This window comes from Mustela nivalis (assembly GCF_964662115.1).
Source record: "Mustela nivalis genome assembly, chromosome: 18".
NCBI classification, from domain to species: domain Eukaryota; kingdom Metazoa; phylum Chordata; class Mammalia; order Carnivora; family Mustelidae; genus Mustela; species Mustela nivalis.
In genome coordinates this window covers 7906671-7929344 of record NC_139037.1, presented here as the reverse complement: position 1 = coordinate 7929344, position 22674 = coordinate 7906671, and the positions used below count along the sequence as shown (strand labels likewise).

Below are 22674 nucleotides of genomic sequence, written 5' to 3'. Positions count from 1 at the left end.
GACATCTAACCGGGCCCCCTCCTTGTCTGTGATTTGGGGATGAGAGACGACATCCTTAATTGCTAGTGCCACGCCACAGAGACGGGGGTGGGGGGTGCTGGTGGTCTGAGTACCGCCCTCCCTTCTAGACCGGACAACACTTCCCGGAGATGCTGCTTCTTTCTTGGTGGGTAAGATCCACGGACGGAGTGATGTCCCACTTTGCAGTTCATCGCATGGGAGATTTTCCCTTCAGAGCAAATGTTAGCAAGGGCACAAAGACTCTTCTGAATGTCAAATAATTCTGGGGCCTGAGCTGTCTGTGCTGGGCCTCAAGAAGGAGGCCCTCCCCTGCAGACCTCAACTGCAGCTTCCTCAAAATGGATAAATGTTGTGCTGATGTAGAGAATGATCAGAAGTGATTACAAAGCATGGTGCAAGCACAAAAGTAATGATTGTTTTAAAAAAGGAAAATATTGTAAGCACTGGACAATGCCAGCATCTCCATTTTTTTTTTTCTTTCTAGTTCTTATGAAGCCACCTGGGGATCAGGTTTTCCATTTCTCTCTTCCTCGATTAAGGTGAGAGATTATTCATACGGTTCCACAGCCAGCTGCTAAGTACCCGGGTTTTATGCTGGGCACCTATTTCTTTCTGGGAAGAGAGAGGGGTGGGTGGTGGGGGGAGTAAGAGAAAAAAAAAATTTCCTCAGTTGCAAAAACCAAGAAGTTAGCTCTGAACTTGGATTTAATTGTTAATCAGTAATCACATTATTAAAACAAAGAAGAGGGTTCTTTTCAACCCCCCACAGGATTCCAAGGAGGGCGGACTTCAGCGTCTTCGAGTGAGGATAGCACAAAGAGCAAGGCATTCCCTATTGGTGGGAGTCGGCCTGGCTGCCTGCCAAAGACCCTGCTCACCTTCTCTTGGTGCTTCTAGCATTCCCGCCTCACTCAGGCTTGAGGAAAAAGTTGTTCGCCGGCTCAAAAAACCTGATAGGCTCTCCTTGAGTTACAGGAATTCGGCTAGGTGCTGGGGATTCAGACGTGAGCAAGCCAGGGAAAGTTCCTGCCTTGATGGAACTTCCATCAGAGACAGACTGTCAACTGGTCCAGAAGGAAACAAAGTCAGGGCATGAGTGGTTCTTGCAGGAAAGAACCAGGAAAAGTGATTACAAGCACTAGCAGTATTCGCAACTGACTTAGGCAAGGTCCTCTTTCCTATCTCCCCTTCTGCTCATGGGAGCCACAGAGATTTTCTTGAGGGGGAAAAAAATGACCATGTGTAATCATTGGTATTTCACATTTCATTGTGGGTCGGTCCTTTAGACATTATAGTTTTCCCTTCCACTAGACTATAAATGTCATGAAAGCAAGGAAAGCATTGCTTTGCTAACTTCATCCTTCCTGTGTTGCATATAGTAGGCGCTCAGTAAATATTGTGGGATGGTTGGATGGGTGCATGGATGGATGAAGAAAGGCTCTAACTGAGGAGGAGAGGTACAAGCTAACTGGTATTAATCAGGGAAGTAGCCAAGTGGAGAGTCAAGAAGTAGAGTACAGGATACCTGTTGAGGGGGGAGACTGAGTCCGGGTGTTCTGAAAATGGCAACCCCATTGTCTTTCTCACTAACCAGGCACAGAAGCCTGCAAAGGTGAAACTCAGAGCCTCCCTTTTGTGGAATTACTCCAGAAGGGTTTCCATTGAAAGGCCACTGAGAAGAACGTTAGATTCAGTTATTTTAGCATCATAGTTGAGGCTCCCAAGAATGCAGGAGAGGTCATAAACAACAATGCAGTCGCCCCCAAGGACTCTTGGACACCTCCATTAGGGTCTTTAAGAAGGTATTCTGCTTTCTTCCTTCATTTGCAGGGTTGGTGTCATCGCCAGGTACGGAGCTTTGCTGTTAGTACACCTGATTCTGTTTATGCCCATTGACTTCGCTTAAACATTCCATCGATACCTTCCTGGAAAAGGTCATATTTTCTATTTGGTCCAGTTGGAAATCTTGAAGTTGGAAGCTTTTTTGAATAATCCGACATCTGAAAGTCAACCAGGCTTCGTCAAAAAGCCAGAGAAGTCTCCATTAGAGGAGAGATACACATGGAATTTGGACATGTCAATCTATACCTACATCTATCTCTATCTCACTCTGGGTCATAATTCAAGAAGAAAACAGAAATGGTGGCTCTGAAGTACTGCCCAAAACAGATCTTCCATGAGCCTGTGATGTGAAATGTTCATCCTATCTGTGAATACTTGATCCTATCCTGTGTCTGAGAAACACACTTGGAGTCTGCGCCTAAGGGTTTTCTGGGCCTTGTTCTGTCTCTTCTGCTGAAGGGGCTGAAAAGTGCCCCTTCAGCAGATGAAGTGCCAGAGTTACTGCTGTAAGGGTCCCCGGGGCGGGGGGTCTTATTTAGCAAATACCAGGCTGCACTCAGTCCTTAATAAATCTTGGTGTCATTTGAATCTGAACCCTTTCAGTTCAACGGCACTGCAAGTTCAAACATTTCTTAATATAAGTTACACTGGGCCCAGGCAGAAATCAGTAGGACTCGAATGTTCCCACTCCCTGATTATGGAAGCAGTGAAAAATGTGTTGATTTTATCCCTTTGGTGAGCTGTACGCCCACCTAACAAAACCAGGCCTAAACATATGGTCCCAATTTCTTGTCTTAGGGGAAAGACCAATGTTCTTAGAGAAGTTAATTTTTACCAGTTTCAATAAAAAGTAATGTCCCGTCCATGGAAAGTGGATTGGATTGCCACAGGCTCAGCTAACTGTTCTCAGTGGATATGCAGATGCCAGAACCAGGAGAGGACAGCTGTCCATTAGGGCTGTCTTGATTGCTCCAAATGACTTTAAGTTCCTTTATCATTCCCTGTGATTGCATCACGCACGTATGTCCCCTCTGTGACAGAGCTGATGGTGTAAATCTGGGTTTGTGGTGGGGTTTGAGTCATAGCGCTTCTCCCACTTGACTGTAAGCATGGGGGTGGGAGTCCCCAGTGCCTAGCTCAGAGGCAGAGCACACTCCAAGAAGCACTGTGCAAGAAACAAAGGCCAGCTTGCGTGGCTCTTGGCTGAAAGAATGCAGAAGCAGGAGAGACAAAGCACCGGGTGGGGAGGTGGCTGGCTGTACTGGGCAAAGCTTGAGGGAGTAGAGGTTGCAACAGGAGGGATTTCGGTTAGTGCTCAGGAAGAAAGCTGCTTTGTAAACAGTCTCTCAAATTCAGGGCTGCCTAAAGCGTTACAGTGGGTACCATGGAAAACAGCCAACAATTATATCAGCCTCTGCAAACATAATAATCTGTTCTGCTCCAATCCCAATTTTTATTTTCCATAGGTTTTAAAGAAAAGTTTTAGCAGATAAACTTTATGGCAAAAGATTATGAGGAGGGTTTTGGCTAGGCTTTTTAAGCTAGGGGGATTTAAGGAAGGAGACAGTACTATCTTTCTGGGACCAAGAAAGTCTCTGGGGATGGGTGGAACTGGAAAGGCTCCCACCGGCTGGGTAATACTGGGTATAGAGGTTCAAACACATCGCCTTTTCAGTCATCAGAAAAGAAACACCCCTTAGGCTCCTTCTGTATTCGAGAGAGAGAGTGAGTTAAGCATGCCCAGGTCCCTCTCCCTCTGGAAAGAGAAGAGGGAAGGCTAGTTGGGGCCTTTCTGCTGAGTCTATTAGGCAACAGCAGACTGAGTACAGACACGCTTCCCTCTGGTGCCAGGCTCAGAACAAGGGCTAGGGTGGTAGGCAGCCGTCTGCCAGGTAGAAACCAGCCTTGCCAGCAGATGCTCCTCCGCCGGTCAATCCTGCTCCCAGCTGGGGGGCCACTTCCAGGCACTTTCCAACAGAAAAGTAGAACCGATTGCATTTCTCACTGACTCACTCAGGCTTTTTTCTTTTCTTTTCCTCTTCTTTTTCTTATTCCCTCCCTCCCTTCCTTTTAAAATTCTCAGTCCCTACATGTTGTTGTTGTGTTTAGAGATTTATTCATTTATTTTAGAGAGAGAGAGAGAGAGAGCACACATGTGAGCGGAGGTAGGGGCAGGAAAATTAGCCTCCCCACCAAGAATGGAGCACTCCATGGGGCTCGACTCCATGACTCTGAGATCATGGCCCAAGCCGAAGTCAAGAGTATGATGCTCAACTGATGGAGCCACCCAGGTGCCCCATTTTTGTTGTTTCAAATTCATAATTGAATCACAGGCATTCTTGGAAAGCAGAGAAGACAGCTCCCTCTCAGGGAGAAAAGGGGAAATCTACACCCAGCCTTGGATTTGCTACTACAGGCACTGCTTCTGTGCCTCAGTGCCCTCACCTACAAATAGGGTTAATTTTGCACGCTGTACCCATCACTACAATGGTGAAGCCATGAAAGATGAGCTGGAAGTGCCTTAAAAAAACAAACAAACAAAAAAAACAAACAAAAAACCCAACAACAACAACAAAAGGAAACTCTTTTGGAAAAACAAGCATATTTTTTACATATGCCCAACTAGATGGTGGTCCACAAAATTTGAAAATAGTGGCTCTCGGCATGCAGTTGAGTTTATGTAAAACTGCAGCCCTTTCTCAGAGCAGCACTCTTACAGGCTTTCTTTCCTGTGCAGACAGCTGGCTTTGATGTGCAATGGACATACCGAGTTACAAGCTGTGTAGCCTTGATCAAGTCACTTTCTCTCTCTGAGCGGTAGTTCCTGAGCCAGTTAAAGAGAAGTTGCATAGACAGATGTGTCCAGTGGCATGAAGAGAAGACATTCTCTACAAGAAAGAGAATACGTCTTTTCTACTAGACTCTTGAATTCTTAAGAAAGATCCACGTAACATGCAAACACTAAAATTAGGGACAGGCCTAGGGTGAAGACGTCCCTATTGGGAGCCCTGCTAGCTGCCCATGGGACTCTACTGAGACACACGCCCAACTGGGGGACCTAAGGATCTCCACACCACCTGCGCTGTCCTAGAGTTACGCACCAACACCAGCATGTAGGTAGAACCTAGGGTTCTGGAGCCAGAGACAGACTGAGGACCAAGCCCTGCCTGGGCCTTGCCACCTGACTCAGCAGTGTTGCGCTGCCCTTGCTTCAGCGCACTGGTCTTACCCAGCTTTAAACAGCGTGAAGAACTGTAACTGCTTAGTACAGCGTCTGGTGCAGCAAATGATAGCTCTTCTTCTTAATACTTTATTAACTGTTATTATGGACCTAAAGCACCCAGAGCTGCGCCTATCTCTCAGTTCTCTTTTCTCCTGGTCGATGCCCATTTTCTCAACGGAGGCCCTGCTTTGCAGCTAGGGAGCCCTTCAGTGCCAACCGCTCTATCCCACGAGAGAGGGTGCACGCAGGGTAGAGGGATTCAACCTTGGGAGGTGTCCCAGCAGCCAGTTACACACGCGGAAGGAGGGAGGCAAGAGAAGTAGCAACAGCACTGGCGGAAGTTCACCGAGTTGATAAAGTTATTAAAACATAAAACACACACATGCACCAGGCCGGGGGGGAAAAATGCATAAAATCAAACAACCCGGCGCGTCCAGCCCTTTACCTCCAGGCTGTGCAAAGCCAGGAGGGCGAGGGAGCGGGGAGAGGAGGAACGAGTCTGACAGGTGAGCCACCCCAGGGCGCCCAACCTCCCGGGGTGAGGCGCGGGGAGGCGTCTGTCCCGCCCCGGGCTGTGCCCCCACTTCACTCCCCACCCCTCCTTAAAAAAGAAAGAAAGAAAGAAAGAAAGAAAGACAGAAAGAAAGAAAGAGAGAGAAAAAGAAAAGGAAAAAGAAAAAAAGAAAAGAAAAGAAAATAATAATAATAAAAAAAAGAATAATAATAAAAAAAAGAAAGACAGGGGAGCCACCGGCCAGGGCAGAAGAGGAGGAGCGGCCCGGGGCTCTCCCACCAGGCCCGGGGGGAGGAGGAGCCCCAACTCCTCCTCGCACGCCATTGGTCCATCCGCGTAGCAACAGCCGCGGGTGGACCAATAAGGGCAGCGCAGCCTCCGCCCGCTCCGGCCACTTGGCTGCCAAGAAGTTGCCTGCGCCTGCCAAAAAAACAGACCCGGGACTCCAAACTCCAGCGCGGACTTCGCGTTCTTTCTCTCCCTCCCCCAGCCCCTTCCCGGGGCAGCTTCTCTCTCCGCTGATGCTGGCCTCAGCCCCCTTTCCCGAAGGCCGGCTCTTCCCACACAAGGGCAGGGGTGTGTGTGTGTGTGTGTGGGTAGGGGGGGGCTCTCATTAGAGGAAAAAGAGGACAAACTTTCAGGTCCCATTCGGACCTCACCACCAGCGACCATTCGCGAACCTCAGCCACAGCAGCTCCACTCTTAGCCTATAGTGTGTTTCGCTGGAACAGATCTGTAAGATCTGTGCCCAAAGGAAGGGCTGTAGGAACGCCTGTCGTGTGCCAGGGTTTTATCCCTAGGGGGAGGGGTGCTGGTCTCCTGTTGAGTCCTTGCAGTTCCAGGAAATGATCTCGGGTCTCCCTGTCTCTTTTTAACAGATTGGAAGTTGAAGGTCAAAATGACAAACGGAAGGGTCCCCCAGGAAACTGTTAGTACGGGTCTAGCACCATTCAAACCCAGGCTGGTCCAGAGCACCCCTTTCCACGCTGTCACAGCCTCCCCAGGCACGTTTCACCAGGATGGGTCCTACAGAAACGGAGATGTGGCAGGGGGCTGGTCGGAACAGCCTGCTTGTGACCAAGCCTGGGCGGGCTTGATGGGCCTGTGACCAGCACAATCACAAGGCGCCTTGCGCTCAGAAGTCCTCACACTTGGTTTCATGCTCTCTGGTGGCTGTTTGGACGTTCTTAATGAGTTTTGAAAAAGAAACTCTGTTTGCTTTTTGCACTGGGCCTGCAAATTACGTAGCCAGCCCTGAATCCAGATATAAGGGCGTCTAGGATAGTTCTGTGAAGACAGCTTATTTAAATGTCTCAGAGGAATTTCACATTAGGGGGATTTAGACTTCAAGTATAGGAAGAAGCTTGTAAGTCTCTCTCTCTCTCCGTCACACACACACACACACACACACACACACACACACACACTTAAACTTCTGCACACACCCTGCAGATTAGTCAGTTTTATTACACTGTAACTGTAATTTGAATCCCTGGTCTATTAAATGGGAGTGTATATATTTATGGCGGTGTTTATGTGTGTGCGTGCGCCTGTGTGTGCTAGCCGGGCCAGGGAATAGGGGATTGGGGAATTTATGACACACAGACACAGCCCTGATTATTGACTCGATTCTTTCCCTTTGGAGACATTACAGGGGATTTGAACCAGGCCCTGCTTTTATGAAATACATACTTGGGAGGTTTTAGAGTGGCCGTAAACGCTGGTCTGTGTGAGAGTGAGGTTGGTGTGGTGCCAAGTCCTCCGGGAGGGGACAAGCTTTGAATGCACTCTCCACTGGGCCTGACAGAAAAACCACATACTCTTGCATCTGTTTCCTTCCCAAATCCGAGTCTTCTTTCCTGTCAAGGAGAGGCCTGGTTTTTATTCTCTGGATTGTGCTGATTTTACTCTCTGAGTTAAGAGATTATCCATGAATCACCAATGGTGTGAAAGTCTGGAGTAAATGAGAAGGAAGTCTGGATGTGTCCCTGACACTTATTTTGCCAACCAAGATGCAAATCATGCACTGTAGGGGATGGAAGGGCTTTTGAGACAGCCAGTGACAGTGGAGTACTTTGTTTTTAAAGAAACTGAGGCCCAGAGAACTAAGCCTGCTTACTTCAGTTTAAGCAGCTGGGGGGGCAGTGATATTTAGGTCAGAATCTACTTCTCCTGACTTCCATTCCAGGCCTCCTCCTTGCTTTTATTTTTGTATGAAGCATTATATCATCAGTTTAAGTGGGGAGAGGTTGTTAATTTAATGAATAGCAATATGGGGTTAAAGGGGTCACTAACATTTGGCAGTGCTTGGCGTTTGCCCCAGATTTGCCTACATGGTCTCAATTAATGGAACCTTCAGGACAACACTGAAAGAAGGGAGGGGATGTTATTTTCATTGAACAGATGGGAAAAGTGAGGCACAGAGTTGTGGTATCACTTGCCTAGGGTCTCTCAGCTTGTAAATGGAGTAGCCAAGATATGAATTCAGTTCTTCCTAATTCCTGAGTGGAAGAATTAAATTACTCAAATCGTCATGGTCCCATGGAGGTTTGTTTCAATGACAGTGTAAATTAAAGAAATGAATCTATACCTTCCAAACAGAAGTTGTCTATTGTGGTCATGATTCAACTAACTTTGGGTTATTAATTATTCTTAATTCAGTTTTGTTTCAATTTTTGGTGGGCTCTCTGGTGATGATGTGCCCCTTTCATTTTGAAGCTACAGACCAACCTGAAGCTCATTTGAGGAGGACTGAAAAGCTCAGGCCAGGCAAAATATAAGTCTAATGATTTGCTTGATGTTTCAGAGAAAACATTTACTGGCACATGGCCTCACTGAGTCAAGCATTTAATTCTAGGTGAAACTGGCAAATATTGGACAGCCATCATCACAGCCAGTACCTCCTCCAGCCTTCCCCTGCTCATCAAGCTAGAGTGACTCAGGGAAACACAAAACTTACAACTGTAAAAACAACACGTGTGCAAACTGGTAAACACAAATCCGTAGGGCCCCCAAAATGACACGACCAAGTTGCAACCCCCAGAACCTGTGAAGGTGACTTTATCTAGAAAAAGGGTCTTTGTAGATGTAAACAAGGTAAAGACCTCAAAATGAGATGATCCTGGATTCAAGGTGGCCCTTAAATCCAATGACAGGTGTCCTTATTAGGAGAGAGGATTCGGAGGCAGAGTGAAGGAGGTGGTGGGAAGGTAGAGGCGCAGACCGGAGCGGGGCACCCACAAGCCAAGGAATGCCGATGATCGTTGGCCGGCACCAGACACTAGGAGAGATGCAGGGAATTGAATCTCCCCTCCGGGTCCTCCAAAAGCAACCAACCCTGCCCACACCTCATTTGCACTGCTTTTCTCTGGAACCGTGGAAGAATAAATTTCTGTTTTTCGAGGCCAAGTTAGTTTGTGAAGATTTATCCTGGCCCTAAGAAATGAATACAAGTCCTAAATTATTTTACCATACTTGAAACAATAGACAAAAGCATTAAAAGAGCATTAGAAGAATTCTAAGCTGAAATTGTCTGTCTAGAAATGTATTCGAAGAAATATCGAAAATGAGATTTGTATATCTGTTTATCAACAAATAGTTCATGAGGGTCAACCCATCAGTAGTTGTGTACCTAATTCAGAAAGATTTAGCTTAATTTGATTAGCTTGTGAATGGCTGACTGGATATTGAAGAAACTTGTTGACCTGGTCTATATTCTGTATGTGTCTAAGATAGAAGGGGTTATTTGATAGAAGCTCAAAATCTTTGTGTAAAGAAGGAGGGATCCCATTTTAACCTTGGGTACAGAAAACTGGACAGAGTTTTGCTCTTAACCTAACAAAGAAATATCCAGGGGCACCTGGGTGGCTCAGATGGCTAAGTGTGTGCCTTTAGCTCAGGTCATGATTTTGGTGTCCTGAGATTGAGCCCCGTGTTGGGCTCCCCATTCAGCAGGGAGTCAGCTTCTCCTACTCCCTCTGCCCCTCCACCTTACTCATGCTCCCTCTCTCTCTCTCTCAAATAAATAAGTTTTTAAAATCTTATTTAAAAAAAAAGAAAAGAAAAATACAGATGAACAGACTTTCCTTGAGTCCATGAGAGAGTTGAGGTTACCAGGCAATTTCCAAGTAAAGACAGGCCGCTCTGGGGGTAGTTGGGACAGGAGCACAAGTTTTCCATAGGACAGGCCATGGGAAGATGCAACACCAAGAGCATCTTAAAATGTTTAATGGCTTGCTAGAGATTAAGCGTAGGCTAGCATGAAAGTGTGGGACCAGAGACACAGAAGCTGTAGACCTAATGCGAGCTCTCACATGCTTGCAGGATTTTCAATATAGACCTCCACCAGATGCTCACAAGTAAGACTGGGGGCAAACACTAGACCGAACGGGCCTCCTTTGGTGGTGTAGGCCTGGAGGGGGGGGCGGCCTGCCACCACGAAAGGCAGGAATGCCCTGAGGACCCTCTTAAGCTGCTTGGAGAACACTAGCAAGCCCTGTAATATTCAGAGCAGAGGTGAAGACCCATTAAGACTGGGGAAGGATAAAGAGAAAATCCTTCTCTATCTGGGCAGTGGAAGAGCTCTGGGATCCACACCCTCTACCAATAGGGCATAATAATGATCTGTTGTTGGGTGAGGGACAGTTTACTGCCTACCACAGACTCAATGCGGTGTTTGGCTACCATGGGTAAGGGAAGCAGGGACATCCAGCAAACCCACCCTCGAGGCCCAGGCACACAGGCCTACCTTAGAGAAGAAATGGAAGTTTATTTTTATAAGGCTCTTTCACTATACATGTAGGGTTAAAATGTTATTTGTAGGTTGACTATCATAATTTTAAGATGTATGCAGTAAACTAAAAATAGTTAAGTAAGTATAAATAATGAGTTAATATTGAGGACAGTCTTTTCAAAAAATGGTTTTTGAAAATAATGGGGAATCCATATGTAAAATTAATGAATATTTGTCCATACCTTACACCACATAAAAAAATTACCTCTAAATGGAGTATAGACCTCAATGCAAACCATCTGAAGAAAGGATGGGTTAGGCAGAGATTTTTTTTTTTTGATACAACACAAGTACAATCTATTTTTATAAGTTGGATGCCATCAAAATTAGAAATGTCTTTCCTTTCAGAAGACACAGCCAGCCACAAGGTATGAGAAAATATTTGCAAAGGAAGTGTCTGATAAAGGATTTCCATTAAGAATCTACAAAGAACCCTCCAAACTCCATAATAAGAAAACAACATTATTTTAAAAATGGGCAAACTATTTGAAAGACACTTTACCAAGGAAGGCAGAGATAATAAGTAAGTACATGAAAAGACGCTTAACCTCATTAGTCCTTAGGACAATTCAAGTTACAACCACAACAAGACAACACTGCCTATCACAATGCCTGGGATAATTTTAAAAAATCAAATTGGCAATGCCAAGTGCTGGCAAGACCGGCAACAGCAGAAACTCTCATGCATTGCAAAATGATGCAACCACTTTGGAAAGAAGTTGGCACTTCCTTATAAATTTAAACATAAACTTACATATGATCCAGTAATTCCATCCCTCGGTATTTACCCAAGAGGAAGGAACGTAGGCTTTTAGACGAAAGCCTGCATCCAAATGTTTATGGTGGATTTATACATAATCGCCAGAAAACAGAACACACAAATGTCATTCAGCTGCAGGAGGAATAAACAAATTACGGTCTATCCATGTGACGAAACGCAACCCAGCGGCAAAAAGAAACGCACTTCTGACACAGCCAACAATACGAACGAGGTCTCTGCTGCATTAAGCAGAGGAAGCTAGACTCAAAAGCAAACCTGCTGTATGATTCCAATTACATGACCTTCTGGAAAGGAAAAACAATATTAAAGCAACAGAGAAACATACCAGTGAATGCCAAAAGCTAGGGATAGAAAGAGGGCACAAGAGAACGGTTTCGAGTGATGGAAATAGTCTATGTTTTGGGTATAAGGGTAGCGACATGACTGCACATATTTGTGAAAGTGCATAAAAGGAACACAAAACGTTAATTTTATTGCTTATAAATTACAGCTCGGTAAGCCTGACTGGAAAAAAAAAAAAATCAAAACAAAGCCTTGGTGATTAGGAGAAAGGAGCTTGAAGATACACAAGGAAACACTGTTCATTTGACCTTGGGAAGAAAGGTGACTGTGTCTCATCGCAATTGTTTCTGAATTGGAAAGCTCCGGTGAAGGTCAATGATTTTTAAACATAAGCATATCTTTTCCTTCAAATTTTTACAAACTTGCAAGCTACATTCCTGATGTGGGGTGGGAATATTTCCCAGTGGAAGTACACGCATTAGAGCTTTATTCAACATGGTCATCGCTGCCATCCACATCCTCCTTGAAAACCTCCTCCATATTACTCTTTAGGATTTCTAAGCTCCATGGAGCACAATCTGAAAATGCCAGGTCTAGCTGAGACTATCCCAGAGGGTGACCTGTGGGATACCAGGCCCTGAACTGTTCCATGGGTGAGAAGGTTCGGTAATGCTAAGTAACATGCGGCAACTCTACCTATCACATCCCCGTCTTGGAGATCCCCAATGCACACTAGCATCTAAGTGCTCTGAAAAGGACTGCAGGAAAGAAACCTGTTTCTGCTTCCTTTAATCTACAGTTCCCCTCACTTATTTGACTTTCTCACATAAAACTATACACTTATACTGTAGGTTAACCTCTGGGAAACTGCTTCTGACTCACTCTGCAGAAGGGAACAGAGTAACATCTGAGGAAGATCTGCTGTAAACTGAGGCCTGCTTTCACCACTTCCTATTTATTATCCTGTTCCATCTTTTCCATGATGAGATGAGGTAGACTCCACTATTTTTAGAAGAAATGGAGACTTAGAGACACCAAGTAATGTGTTCGAGTCTATACAGCTCGTGAGTCATCTATCTCCAATGTCTGACCTTCGAAGCTTTGTAAATGATCAAACAGGAAAGACTTAGCAAAAACAGGACTGGAAGTGGCTGTGGAAAGCACAGGGGACATTTCTGGGACATGCACTTCTTCCTGGTCCTGCATTTTCAAACTGGACTCTGCTACTGGTGAATCTCGCTTATCAGGCAATTGGTGTCCCAGGCATCTTGTGGTTGTGGAAAGAAAACCCCCACCTAATCTAAAAATATAAAGAAATAGATGGAGACACATAGAACACACTAAAAAAAATGAGTATTTCAGGAACCTATGAGTAGAGCAGGTGCCTGGGCCTCATGAGGATCAGGAACCAGAAATGGAAAGAAAGCTTTCAGGATCTAAGGAGACCTCTTTCTCTCTCTCTTTCTCCTTCTCCATCCCTATTTCTTCTCATGGTATCTTCTCTTCCCCCAGTGGGTCTGCCCAGGTTTTCATTCCTTTCTTCTGCCAGTGTTACCATGCAACGGGCAAAACATGGCCATCCCGAATCTACTTTACATGTTTTTCTTACAAAGGATACCACCTGCTGCCGAGTGCCTCACCTTCCAGTATACCAGGTGGGAGAATGTGATTGGGCCGGCGATATTAGGCAGGTGTTTGACACCGTGCACAGGGGAGTGAGTTTCAACTGACCACTAGTATGAGAAATGGACTGGCCTTTTGGAAACAGTGCTTGATCCAGCCCCTGGACTATAACCCAGTATTTCCGAAATCCCTCCACAATGGAGACGATCACCCAGAGCGCTTGGCATACATTCCCCACGGCCCCAAAGCAGACCTGCCGAATTACGACCTTGACAGTGGTACTCAAGCCTGACTGCACACAGGAATCTCCCAGGGAGCTTTCAAGCTACCGATGCCTGGATCCCACACCCCGAGCTTCTGATAGAACTGGTCTGGAAGACAGCTTGGTCATCAGCCGTTTTAAGAGCTCCCCAGCTGATTCTAATGTGCAACCAAGGCTGAGATCCACAGGAAGAACCTGGGAGGCTGTGTGCTTAGTAAGCACCCCAGGTGATTCTTATGATCAGAGAGGTTTGAAAACTCTGTAGGAGAAAGGGGCAGGGAGCACTGTGGAGAGAAACTAGTGTTAGCCTAGCAGTTGCCTAAAACCAGGCTCACCTGTGACTTTTGAGTATTTTCTAGGAAGCCATTTTGAGTCGTGGGATGAAGAGAGAAACTGCTAGAACCTTGGAACCACTTCCCGCTAATTCCATCATCCCCACATGCAGACATTCCTTTATCCTTTTCCACACTTGGCCATATATCACAAACCAGAACCCCACTCCTAAAGGCGCTGGGGACCCCGTGAAGAAGAATAATAATATAGATACACTGGGCTCTTGTAATATTTTAAAATGCAAACTTGGCAGGCTGAAACGACTGGGGGAGGTCTTGACTGAACTGAAATAAAATAAACAAGATAGGATATTTGCGTCCTGGCCCTTTTTACCCCACTTATTCTTTCTCAAGAAAAAGCTCACATATAAGGGTAGCAATATTCATTGAAATCCCGATTTAGAAACATTTCTCTACACTTGTCAACCGGCCCACATGCTATTTTTAGCATCTTACTAGAATAAAAACAAACAAACAAACAAACAAGCAAAATCTCAACACAATGGGGGCAATCTTCCGCGAGGGAAAATTACAGCTTTCTGGTCACATTATGCGGATGGATTTCTAGCTGCCCACTGGAAGCGTGAATGCGCACGACCCAAAGTCCCCCCGCCCCAGGGACAGAGAAGTTTGCGGGATTTGGAAGGCGCCGTTCCATTCCAGCTCCCAGAAAGAGCAAGGCTTACCTCTGGCTCTCCTGGGCCCCACCTTCGTCTGTCCTCCAAAAGTGTGTCCTCCCAAGGTCCAGCGCTTCTACTTGGCTCCGGATGGTTTCAGACTTCTCCCCTTGGTCCTTACAGAGATTTGCGTTACCTCCTAGGGCAGCCTCCCTGTCTTCTCCGGGAGACTGGAGGCTTCCTGAAGTTGCCACTTGCTCCCCAAATAGTCGTGTTCAACCTCAGCATGTCCCGCGTCTGATCCTTTCTGGGGGCGCCTCTACGCCGGCTAGCTGGAAGAACTAAGAAGCCCTTTTCCAAACCAGGCTTCTCTTTGCCAGATCATTCCTGAGCTCTGGGTTTCACCTCAGATGCACGCCATTTAATTTTCTCCCCCGACAGGACCCAAGTGCAGACCTTGGGAATGTCACAGCCCCCCCCCCCCCAACTCTGTTCTACCTGAGCCACATCGCGGGACCAGGGCTGCGCACCGCACTCGGGGCGAGCGCGAGCTCCGGGCGTCCTGCGCGGCTCACCTGGGCCTCGGGCCTCCCGCCGCTCTCCGAGCCGGGATCCTGCCTCCCATTTTACAGATGCGGAAACTTCAGGGATTTCCGTCTCAGGGTCTGCGAGAGAGCTTTGAAGGACAGGAGGCGGCCAACCTAAGTAATCAGTTTTTCTTGCATTCGTAGAGGATTATTGGGGTTCACTTTCGGGTGTGTGTGATGTGGTGGGCAGGAACGGCTTGGCGTGGGGCCAAGACTGGTTTCCAGAGCGGAGCTTTCCTTGCCTTTCCTTTTCCCTGAGTGTCTTGTAGGGACAGACATGCCTGCTCTGTGTCCATAGGAGAAGCAAGTGTGACAAGGCTGGCGGCTGCGGGACGCGGCTAGTTGCGCAGAGCTGGAGGACACTGGTCGCCACCAGCAAGTTTGGACAGTTTTGCAGAACCCAGTTCACAAGGGCCTGTGCACTGTTTTATTGGGGCGGGGGGGGGGGCGTCGTCTCACTCAGCATGCGCAGTCCTAGTTCCCAAAGGATGTTCTGTTTCTAGGAAGAAGGTAAAACAGGTCATTGAAACCGAGAAGGAGAGGGAGCATTTCAAATCCAGGAGCTATGTTTTATTGCATGTGGGCTGGGGGGTGGGGGGAGCAGGGAGGCGTGAAAACCCAACAGCGGGGGCGCCTGGGTGGCTCAGTGGGTTAAAGCCTCTGCCTTCGGCTCAGGTCATGATCCCAGGGTTCTGGGATCCTGCCCCACATTGGGCTCTCTGCTCGGCAGGGAGCCTGCTTCCTCCTCTCTCTCTCTGCCTGCCTCTCTGCCTGCTTGTGATCTCTGTCAAATAAATAAATAAAATCTTAAAAAAAAAAAAACAACAAAAAAACCCAACAGCACCATATTCAACCATCTCACAAGAAATTGTCTCATCCCTCATAGGCCCTCCTTCCCTTTTCGGAAAAACAGTTGTTCCAGCACTTTCTTTACAAGGAAACCACTTTCTTTTTAGGGAGGTAGCACATGTAGGATTTAGAAAATTTCCACTAAAGTGTATATTCCGAAGCTCCTATGGTGAGCACTGATTTTATAGACGTGTCTTTATATAATTTATATATTATTTATATGTATATTTGTGTGAGTCATACACCAATATGGATGTATAACCATAACTATGACATTCATATATATGTAACTGAATGAATTCAGTCACTGCTTTTTTCATACTTCCAGTTAGGCAGGAGGAGTTGTAATTTGCAAAATAGCAATAATAAATTGAAGTTTTGCGCCTTGTCAACCTCTTGAATGTCTTGTATGGTCCTCACTTCTCTCCTTCCCTCTCTTCCTTTGTGTCTCCCCAAGCAGGGCCTTAATGGCCTGTTCCAGCTCTTTCCTGCCTGGCTCTGCCCACACCAACTTAGACTGGAAGAGCCAATTTCTCTCCTCGCCTTTGCTCCAACACTGGAAACTTAAAACACATGGCCCAGGACAAGGTGCTGTCTTCAGTTTCTATTGCTTTCTTCTGATACTTTCTTGTTGGTTTTGGATTCTATCCCCCAAAACCCCAAGAGCACACTTTCTAGGTATGGAGCAAAATAAGTGTTTTTTTGTTTTGTTTTGTTTTTTAATTCCTCCACTCAGCAGAATCTTGCTGAGTGTGTGGGATGCACCAACTCAGTGGTGCAAGATTTGATTGGAAGCAGCTGACAAGCCCCAGCCATCTGGTAAGTGCACTCACCAAAGAGGCTGTCCCTTGTGGTTGCTTAACAAAAACATTTGTAGTCTCTGGGTCACCACTGCTTCTCCTTTGTTCTCTCCTAAACGCTGAACTGAGGCTTGCTTTTTCCCCATCGGCCTGGAATGAGGCATCTGAAGAAGGGCTGTGGGCTCCCGGGAGGGACCCCAGCTCTGTGTATCACAATGACCCCAAATGGGATCTGTTCTTCTAGACCCTTCTCCTTGGTCCTTAAGGGGATGTGTATTTCCCTCCTGCCCTTCCCTGCTCAGTCTCTTGGCCTTCCTTACAGATTAAGACTTTGGTGTTCACTAGTACTGCAGCAGCCTCCTTGTCTTCTCCAGGAGACTGGAAGCTTCCTGAAGTTGTCAGTTGCTCCAAACATAGAGCCCGGCACAGAGTAACCACTTAACAACTATTGTTATAATACTTCATAGATGAGCAAGGCCTCTTTTCTCAGCCTCTCTAACCCAGTGTTCATAGATGAGCAAGGCCTCTTTTCTCAGCCTCTCTAACCCAGTGCTAGAGTCGAGAGGCACGGCAGAAAGACACACACCTGGAGAGAGGGTTGACTCTTTTCTTCCAAAAAAGGCAGATTTGCTCTGGAGACCCTAAAGCTATGGATGTTCCCATTGGCAAAATGGGCTCGAGGGGTAGAATGTGGACAGATCGAGGAGTGAACATGCAGCGGACCGTCAGCTCGAATGCTCATCCTCCTGTGTTTGTGTGACTGTGGTCCCCCACCCCCTTGGTATAGGCATGGTGGCGAGAGCTTGCCACATAGTCAGCAAGGCAGGGCTATTTGTTATATACATTTTCAACATTATAAATTTATTTTAATATATCCTTATTAATAGACTCTAAGAACGATTTCAGAAATACAGAACAATTGAGCAGACAGGACAGAACTTCCAGATGACCTTTTTCCTTGTCTCTTGCATGCAGTTTCCCTATTAGCACTGCACACCAGAATAACCCATCTGTTACAATCAATGAACTGTTATCTATGCATTATTATTAAGTAAAATCCATAATTTATTCACATTTCCTTAGTTTTTACCTAACCTTCTTTTTCTGTTCCAAGATCCCCTGTTATATTTAAGTATCACTCTCCTTGGGCTCTTCTTGGCTGTGGACCATTTCTCAGACCTTTCTTTGTTTTTGATGACCTGAACAGTTTTGAGGAGTGCTGCTCAGGTATTTTGTAGAATGTCCCTTGGTGGGGATTAGTCTGATGTTTTTTTCATGATTACACTGGGGCCATGGATTAGGGGGAGGAAGACCCCAGAGGCGAAGTGCCATTTTCAGCACATCGTATCGCACTGAAGGCACATGGCTTATGTCTGCTCACACCGCCGTCGACAACCTGGCTGACGTTGTGTTTGTCAGGGTCCCCCCCACACTGACTTGTGCCCTTCTTGCCATACGGCACTCTTGAGAACTAGAGAGTCCCTCTGGCATCTCTATTGTTGTTCTCCAACATGGGTGTGGTGAAGTCCTTTCTGGAGGGTGTATATGGCAGCAATAGTTTTGTGGTTCTCGGCATGTACAGCTCCACACACAGAGGACAGATGCCCCGTTTGACTCCTCTGCTGCTCTGTAAGTTGGGTAAAACACAGAGAATGTTATGAGAAGGATTTTGAAGTGTGTGTGTATATGTTGGGAGGTCAGAATTTTACACAAGGAAAACTTAATAGATTTATTTCTGTAGCTTAACAAAAAGGTGTAGTTACCATATATAGGCTTTTTTTTCTTCTCTCTCCCTCTCTCTCTAGAAAGAGAGAGTATGAGCTAGGGACACGTTGGCTAAATTGACAAGCATCATGAACAATGACAGCACCCACAGACACATTCAGCTGTTCAGACTGGTTCAGTCCCATACCAAGGATTTTACCAACTTCTTTCTTGATTTCATATCAACCTTTCAGATACCTGTGTGTCTTCTGATAATTTACTTAACCTCTGTGTGCCTCCTTTTCCTCCTCTATTGTATGGAGAAATACCTATGTCATCAGATAGTACATGGAAGAAATGAGATCATATGTGTGTGGGTCTCTGAGCTTCAGGACTTGCCCACAGTTACTCAGCTAATAAACGGCAGAGCCATGGCATGAATCCATGTGCAAACCATGCCAAATCCATGTTTGTGACCACTAACCTATATGCTCTCTGTCTTCCCAGATAAGGTGTCATCTGGTCTGAATTATTCTGGAAGACAGGAGAGGTGCAGCTTTTCCCATCTCCCGTGGCCAGCTAATACACAGGTAGTGTTCCTTAGAGCATTAGAAGCCTCTACTGAATAGGGTTTTCATGCACTTTTTGTGCCTTCCCAAAGGAACACTGTAGAACATTCCAAGACCCTGGCAATGACGGTAGTGCTTCCTTTTCTTCCCTACTAAAGGCTGGATGAGTCGATCTATAGGAGTGGACACTCATGTCTTTCTTTTGCTTGGTGATCTGTTGGTCAGCCTTTAAGGAGCCCACTGTCCCTGCCTCTGTGGGGTGCCTCTGTCACTACTTTGCTTTTGCTTTTGGGAACTACAACCACTGAGCATACACCTTAGTAGATGTACTCTGAAATTAAAATTATAGATAAAAATTCCAAAATACCACCACCACTGCCTGGTTTGTGGAGTTACCCTGTTGACTCATTTGATTCCACCAAACTCCCTAGGGAGAGGGAAGATACTCATTCTTTACCTCCTGCTGCTCAAAGGTGCGCCACAGATTATTTGAAGCTATGCCAAAAAAAAAAAAAAAAAGTGTCTTGAGTAATTAGCTGAAAGGAGGGAATCTGCGAATGGTTAAGTTTGGGGCTGAAACGGAAAGAATAGTGGTTATTGCAGAAGACTCCGGGAATGAAAGTTCCCCTCGGAAACCCCAAGGAATAGGAGGCCTGACTCCTTTTGGGATGATGTCAAGGTGGCTTGAACTATAAACATAAACTGGTTTTAACTGGCCTCCTGAGCGGCTTGGCAGCCCAAGACCAGAACTGGTCAAAGATCTGCATTCCGTCTGACCACAGGGAGGGACACGAAGGCACAATCACTTGGGGCTTCGTCAGCGGGCAAAGCCAACCCTTTTGTCTGTTGTATACCGCAGTCAACAGAAAGCTATTGCTTAATTAACCCCTCTGAATGAATACCTGATAACTAATAAACCCATGAAGTACACCCTAAGGCGTTAAGTTGAAGAAGGCTCCTGTCTTCAAGTGGAAAAGGGGGAGCGAGGAGAAAAAACAACAATAACAACATACACACACACACACACACACACACACACACAACTATGCTGAACTAATGGGGAAAAAAAAAACCTCTGGTAGAAGGCAAAGCAATTCGGATTAGTGAATTCAATTTCATTTAAAGTTCCAAGATATAGAAGCCATTTATCTAGCAAATTAATAATGGGAGTGACTTGCCTAATATAGTAACAAGTCCTTATATTTTATTAGTGGAAATTCAAACTGAGTAATTTAATGATAGACAAGCTTCCATATATATAATTTTTTGCTACACTTTAAAAAAAAATGTCACTGCACCAAGATAGTTTTAGATTTATGCATCCCTTCTAAATTAGTGCCCACTTCAGTTTGGAATGATACATTTAATATTATGGCTCTGAGGAAAATCAATATTTTTTAGTGTTTTCTTTCATTTTAAAGAGCTTTATCATCTGGCTAATTGTGCTATCACAGAAAAGAGAGGGGTAGATAAGGTGGTTCGTGTTTCACAGGTATTATTAGATTTGCTGTAGACTATAAATGGGGACCAACCAGGGGGCTGTTCGAATGTCGAATGGACCAAGGACAGTGTTAACTTTGGGCCACAAAACTGATCTTTCTCTCTAAATTGATAAGAAATATGAGATAACTCCCCAAAAGTATTTACGGTAGCAATAGCGTAACAAGGATCTACTTTGCTGGTTTCTTATGGAGCCTCTGAGAGTTTGTGTGGGGACCAAGGAATGTGACCAGGCCTTAAGACTCTGAGCCTCTGACACTGCCTCTGAGGAAGGCTCTACCCACTCAATCAAGAGATACTTAGTGAGTTCCTGCTGTTTGCTGGTTTAGGATGCTAGTTCCGGCCATTTCCTCCAACCAATGGGGAAGCAACTAGATTTGTCCTCACATGGGCCTTGGCACTCAGAATTCTCTCTCCCTTTGACTCTAGAGAAAAAGGATGCAGCAAAGTGGTAAGGGACAGAAGCAACTAGCTGAGCTGACATGTGGTCTTAAAAAAGCGAAAACATGGGGCGCCTGGGTGGCTCAGTGGGTTAAGCTGCTGCCTTTGGCTCAGGTCATGATCTCAGAGTCCTGGGATCGAGTCCCGCATCGGGCTCTCTGCTCAGCGGAGAGCCTGCTTCCCTCTCTCTCTCTCTGCCTGCCTCTCCGCCTACTTATGATCTCTCTCTCTCTGTCAAATAAAATCTTTAAAAAAAAAAAAAAAAGCGAAAACACTAGAGAAAAGCAGACTGGCACCCCTGTCCCACTGGCCATGACCTTGTAGAGGTCTAAGCCTCAGTTTCAATGACTGGCAAATGGGAATGTCAATGCTCTTTACATAGGCTAGTTATTGCTTGTAGGTTAAACTTATGGCATATGGTGAACATCTAGGGATACTATCAGATTCTTCCATTTTTCTGCTCATATGCAAAGTCTCAAGGGATCCCAGAACATATAAATAATAATCATAATCAGAGCCTACAGTAACACCAAGAATAAATACCATGAGAGAAATCCTTCACAGATTTGTCTACAATATTCCCAACAAACCTCAGAGAGCAATACCTTTCTGTCCGTTTTAGAAATGCAGACACTAGGTCTCTCTATCACTCTGATATAATAATCTATTACTAAAAGTCTTGTTACTAATAATGAATGTGTATTGAGTATTTATGACCATATGCCAGTCACTTGACATTTTTATCTCATTTATGCCTCATTCATTCATTCAACAAACATTTACTGAGGGCTGGGTATTCACGGTGGTCCAATCACTATCCAACAGGAGAGATATCACAAACCCGGTCAGGAGGTAACATACAACAACCACGAAGCAGATACTGTTGTTATCTTCAGTTTATAGCTAAGGGAAAGGAGGGACTGAGATGTGGCTCACGAATGGCAAAGACTGGATTCAGATTCAAGTATTTTTCACTTTCAACCTTGACACCATATTGCCTCTGAGAAAATTGTGTGGGCTCAGAGGAACTGACACACTGGGGTGTGGTGGCTGAGATGAGCTGCCATCCTCTAAGACTGTGAGTACTTGGCATAGATGGTCAGTGTGACTATAGTCATTCCTTAACATCAGTCAGATAGCTACCAAGCCAGAGGACCCAGGTAAACGCCAGGCTCTGAGCCAACAGCCTGGCTTCTTCTGTTTGCCACTAAAAACCATCCTACCTTAGTAAAGCACTATTAGCCAAATAGAGAGGGCCCCCCTTGACTGGGGAGGAGCCTTGGAAAATAAAATGAAACTATAATGAAAATGTGTATTGAAAGCCAAAATACACAACATCCATTTAAGATACTCTTAATTTTAGCAAATGGGAGAAATTTATTGCTTTGAATAAAATTGAAATGTATTTATTCATTCGCTGCTTATTCTACTTTGACACGCTCTCTTTTGATTTTGCCCAGTGACTACTGATGATGAATATATAAAAGAGAAGTGCCAACTGAAATAGAAGATAGGACCTTTTGACAGGCACAGTATGCAGTATGGAAGTCGAGGATTGTTCTGGGTGATCCCACTATCTTTGCCTGTTTCTGCTGGTAATTAAACTTGTCCTCTACTGCTAAACTTCTTGGTGAAAACATCTTAGCAGACATGTTCTTATCCTTGCCTAGTGCACATGCCTTCCGGCATGGGGTGTCTCTGATATTCGTACAAAGGAATCAAATGCGTATATCTAAATGCAAGCATACTCAAAGATCAATTGTATTCAATAATAATGAGTGTGTTTCTCATCTTTAAAATTCCTGCAAGAGTAGTTTTCCTTTGCTGTGTGAATTAGCAAAGTAGGAACAGATGAAGTCAATTGTCAATGGATCAAATGCAGGTACATATTACAGAGACGGATCACAACCTTGGGGGCTGCTTAAGTGGAAAGAT

The 22674-nt window shown here is 45.4% G+C and overlaps 1 long non-coding RNA gene across 1 annotated transcript; it reads left to right on the top strand.

Annotated features, from left to right (window-relative positions):
• Positions 1-5484: 5484 nt before the first annotated feature.
• Positions 5485-22328, top strand: LOC309853224. The gene is made up of 3 exons (XR_014305584.1): positions 5485-5592; positions 18737-18819; positions 22200-22328. It is a non-coding gene; the product is annotated as an uncharacterized lncRNA (long non-coding RNA).
• Positions 22329-22674: the final 346 nt, after the last annotated feature.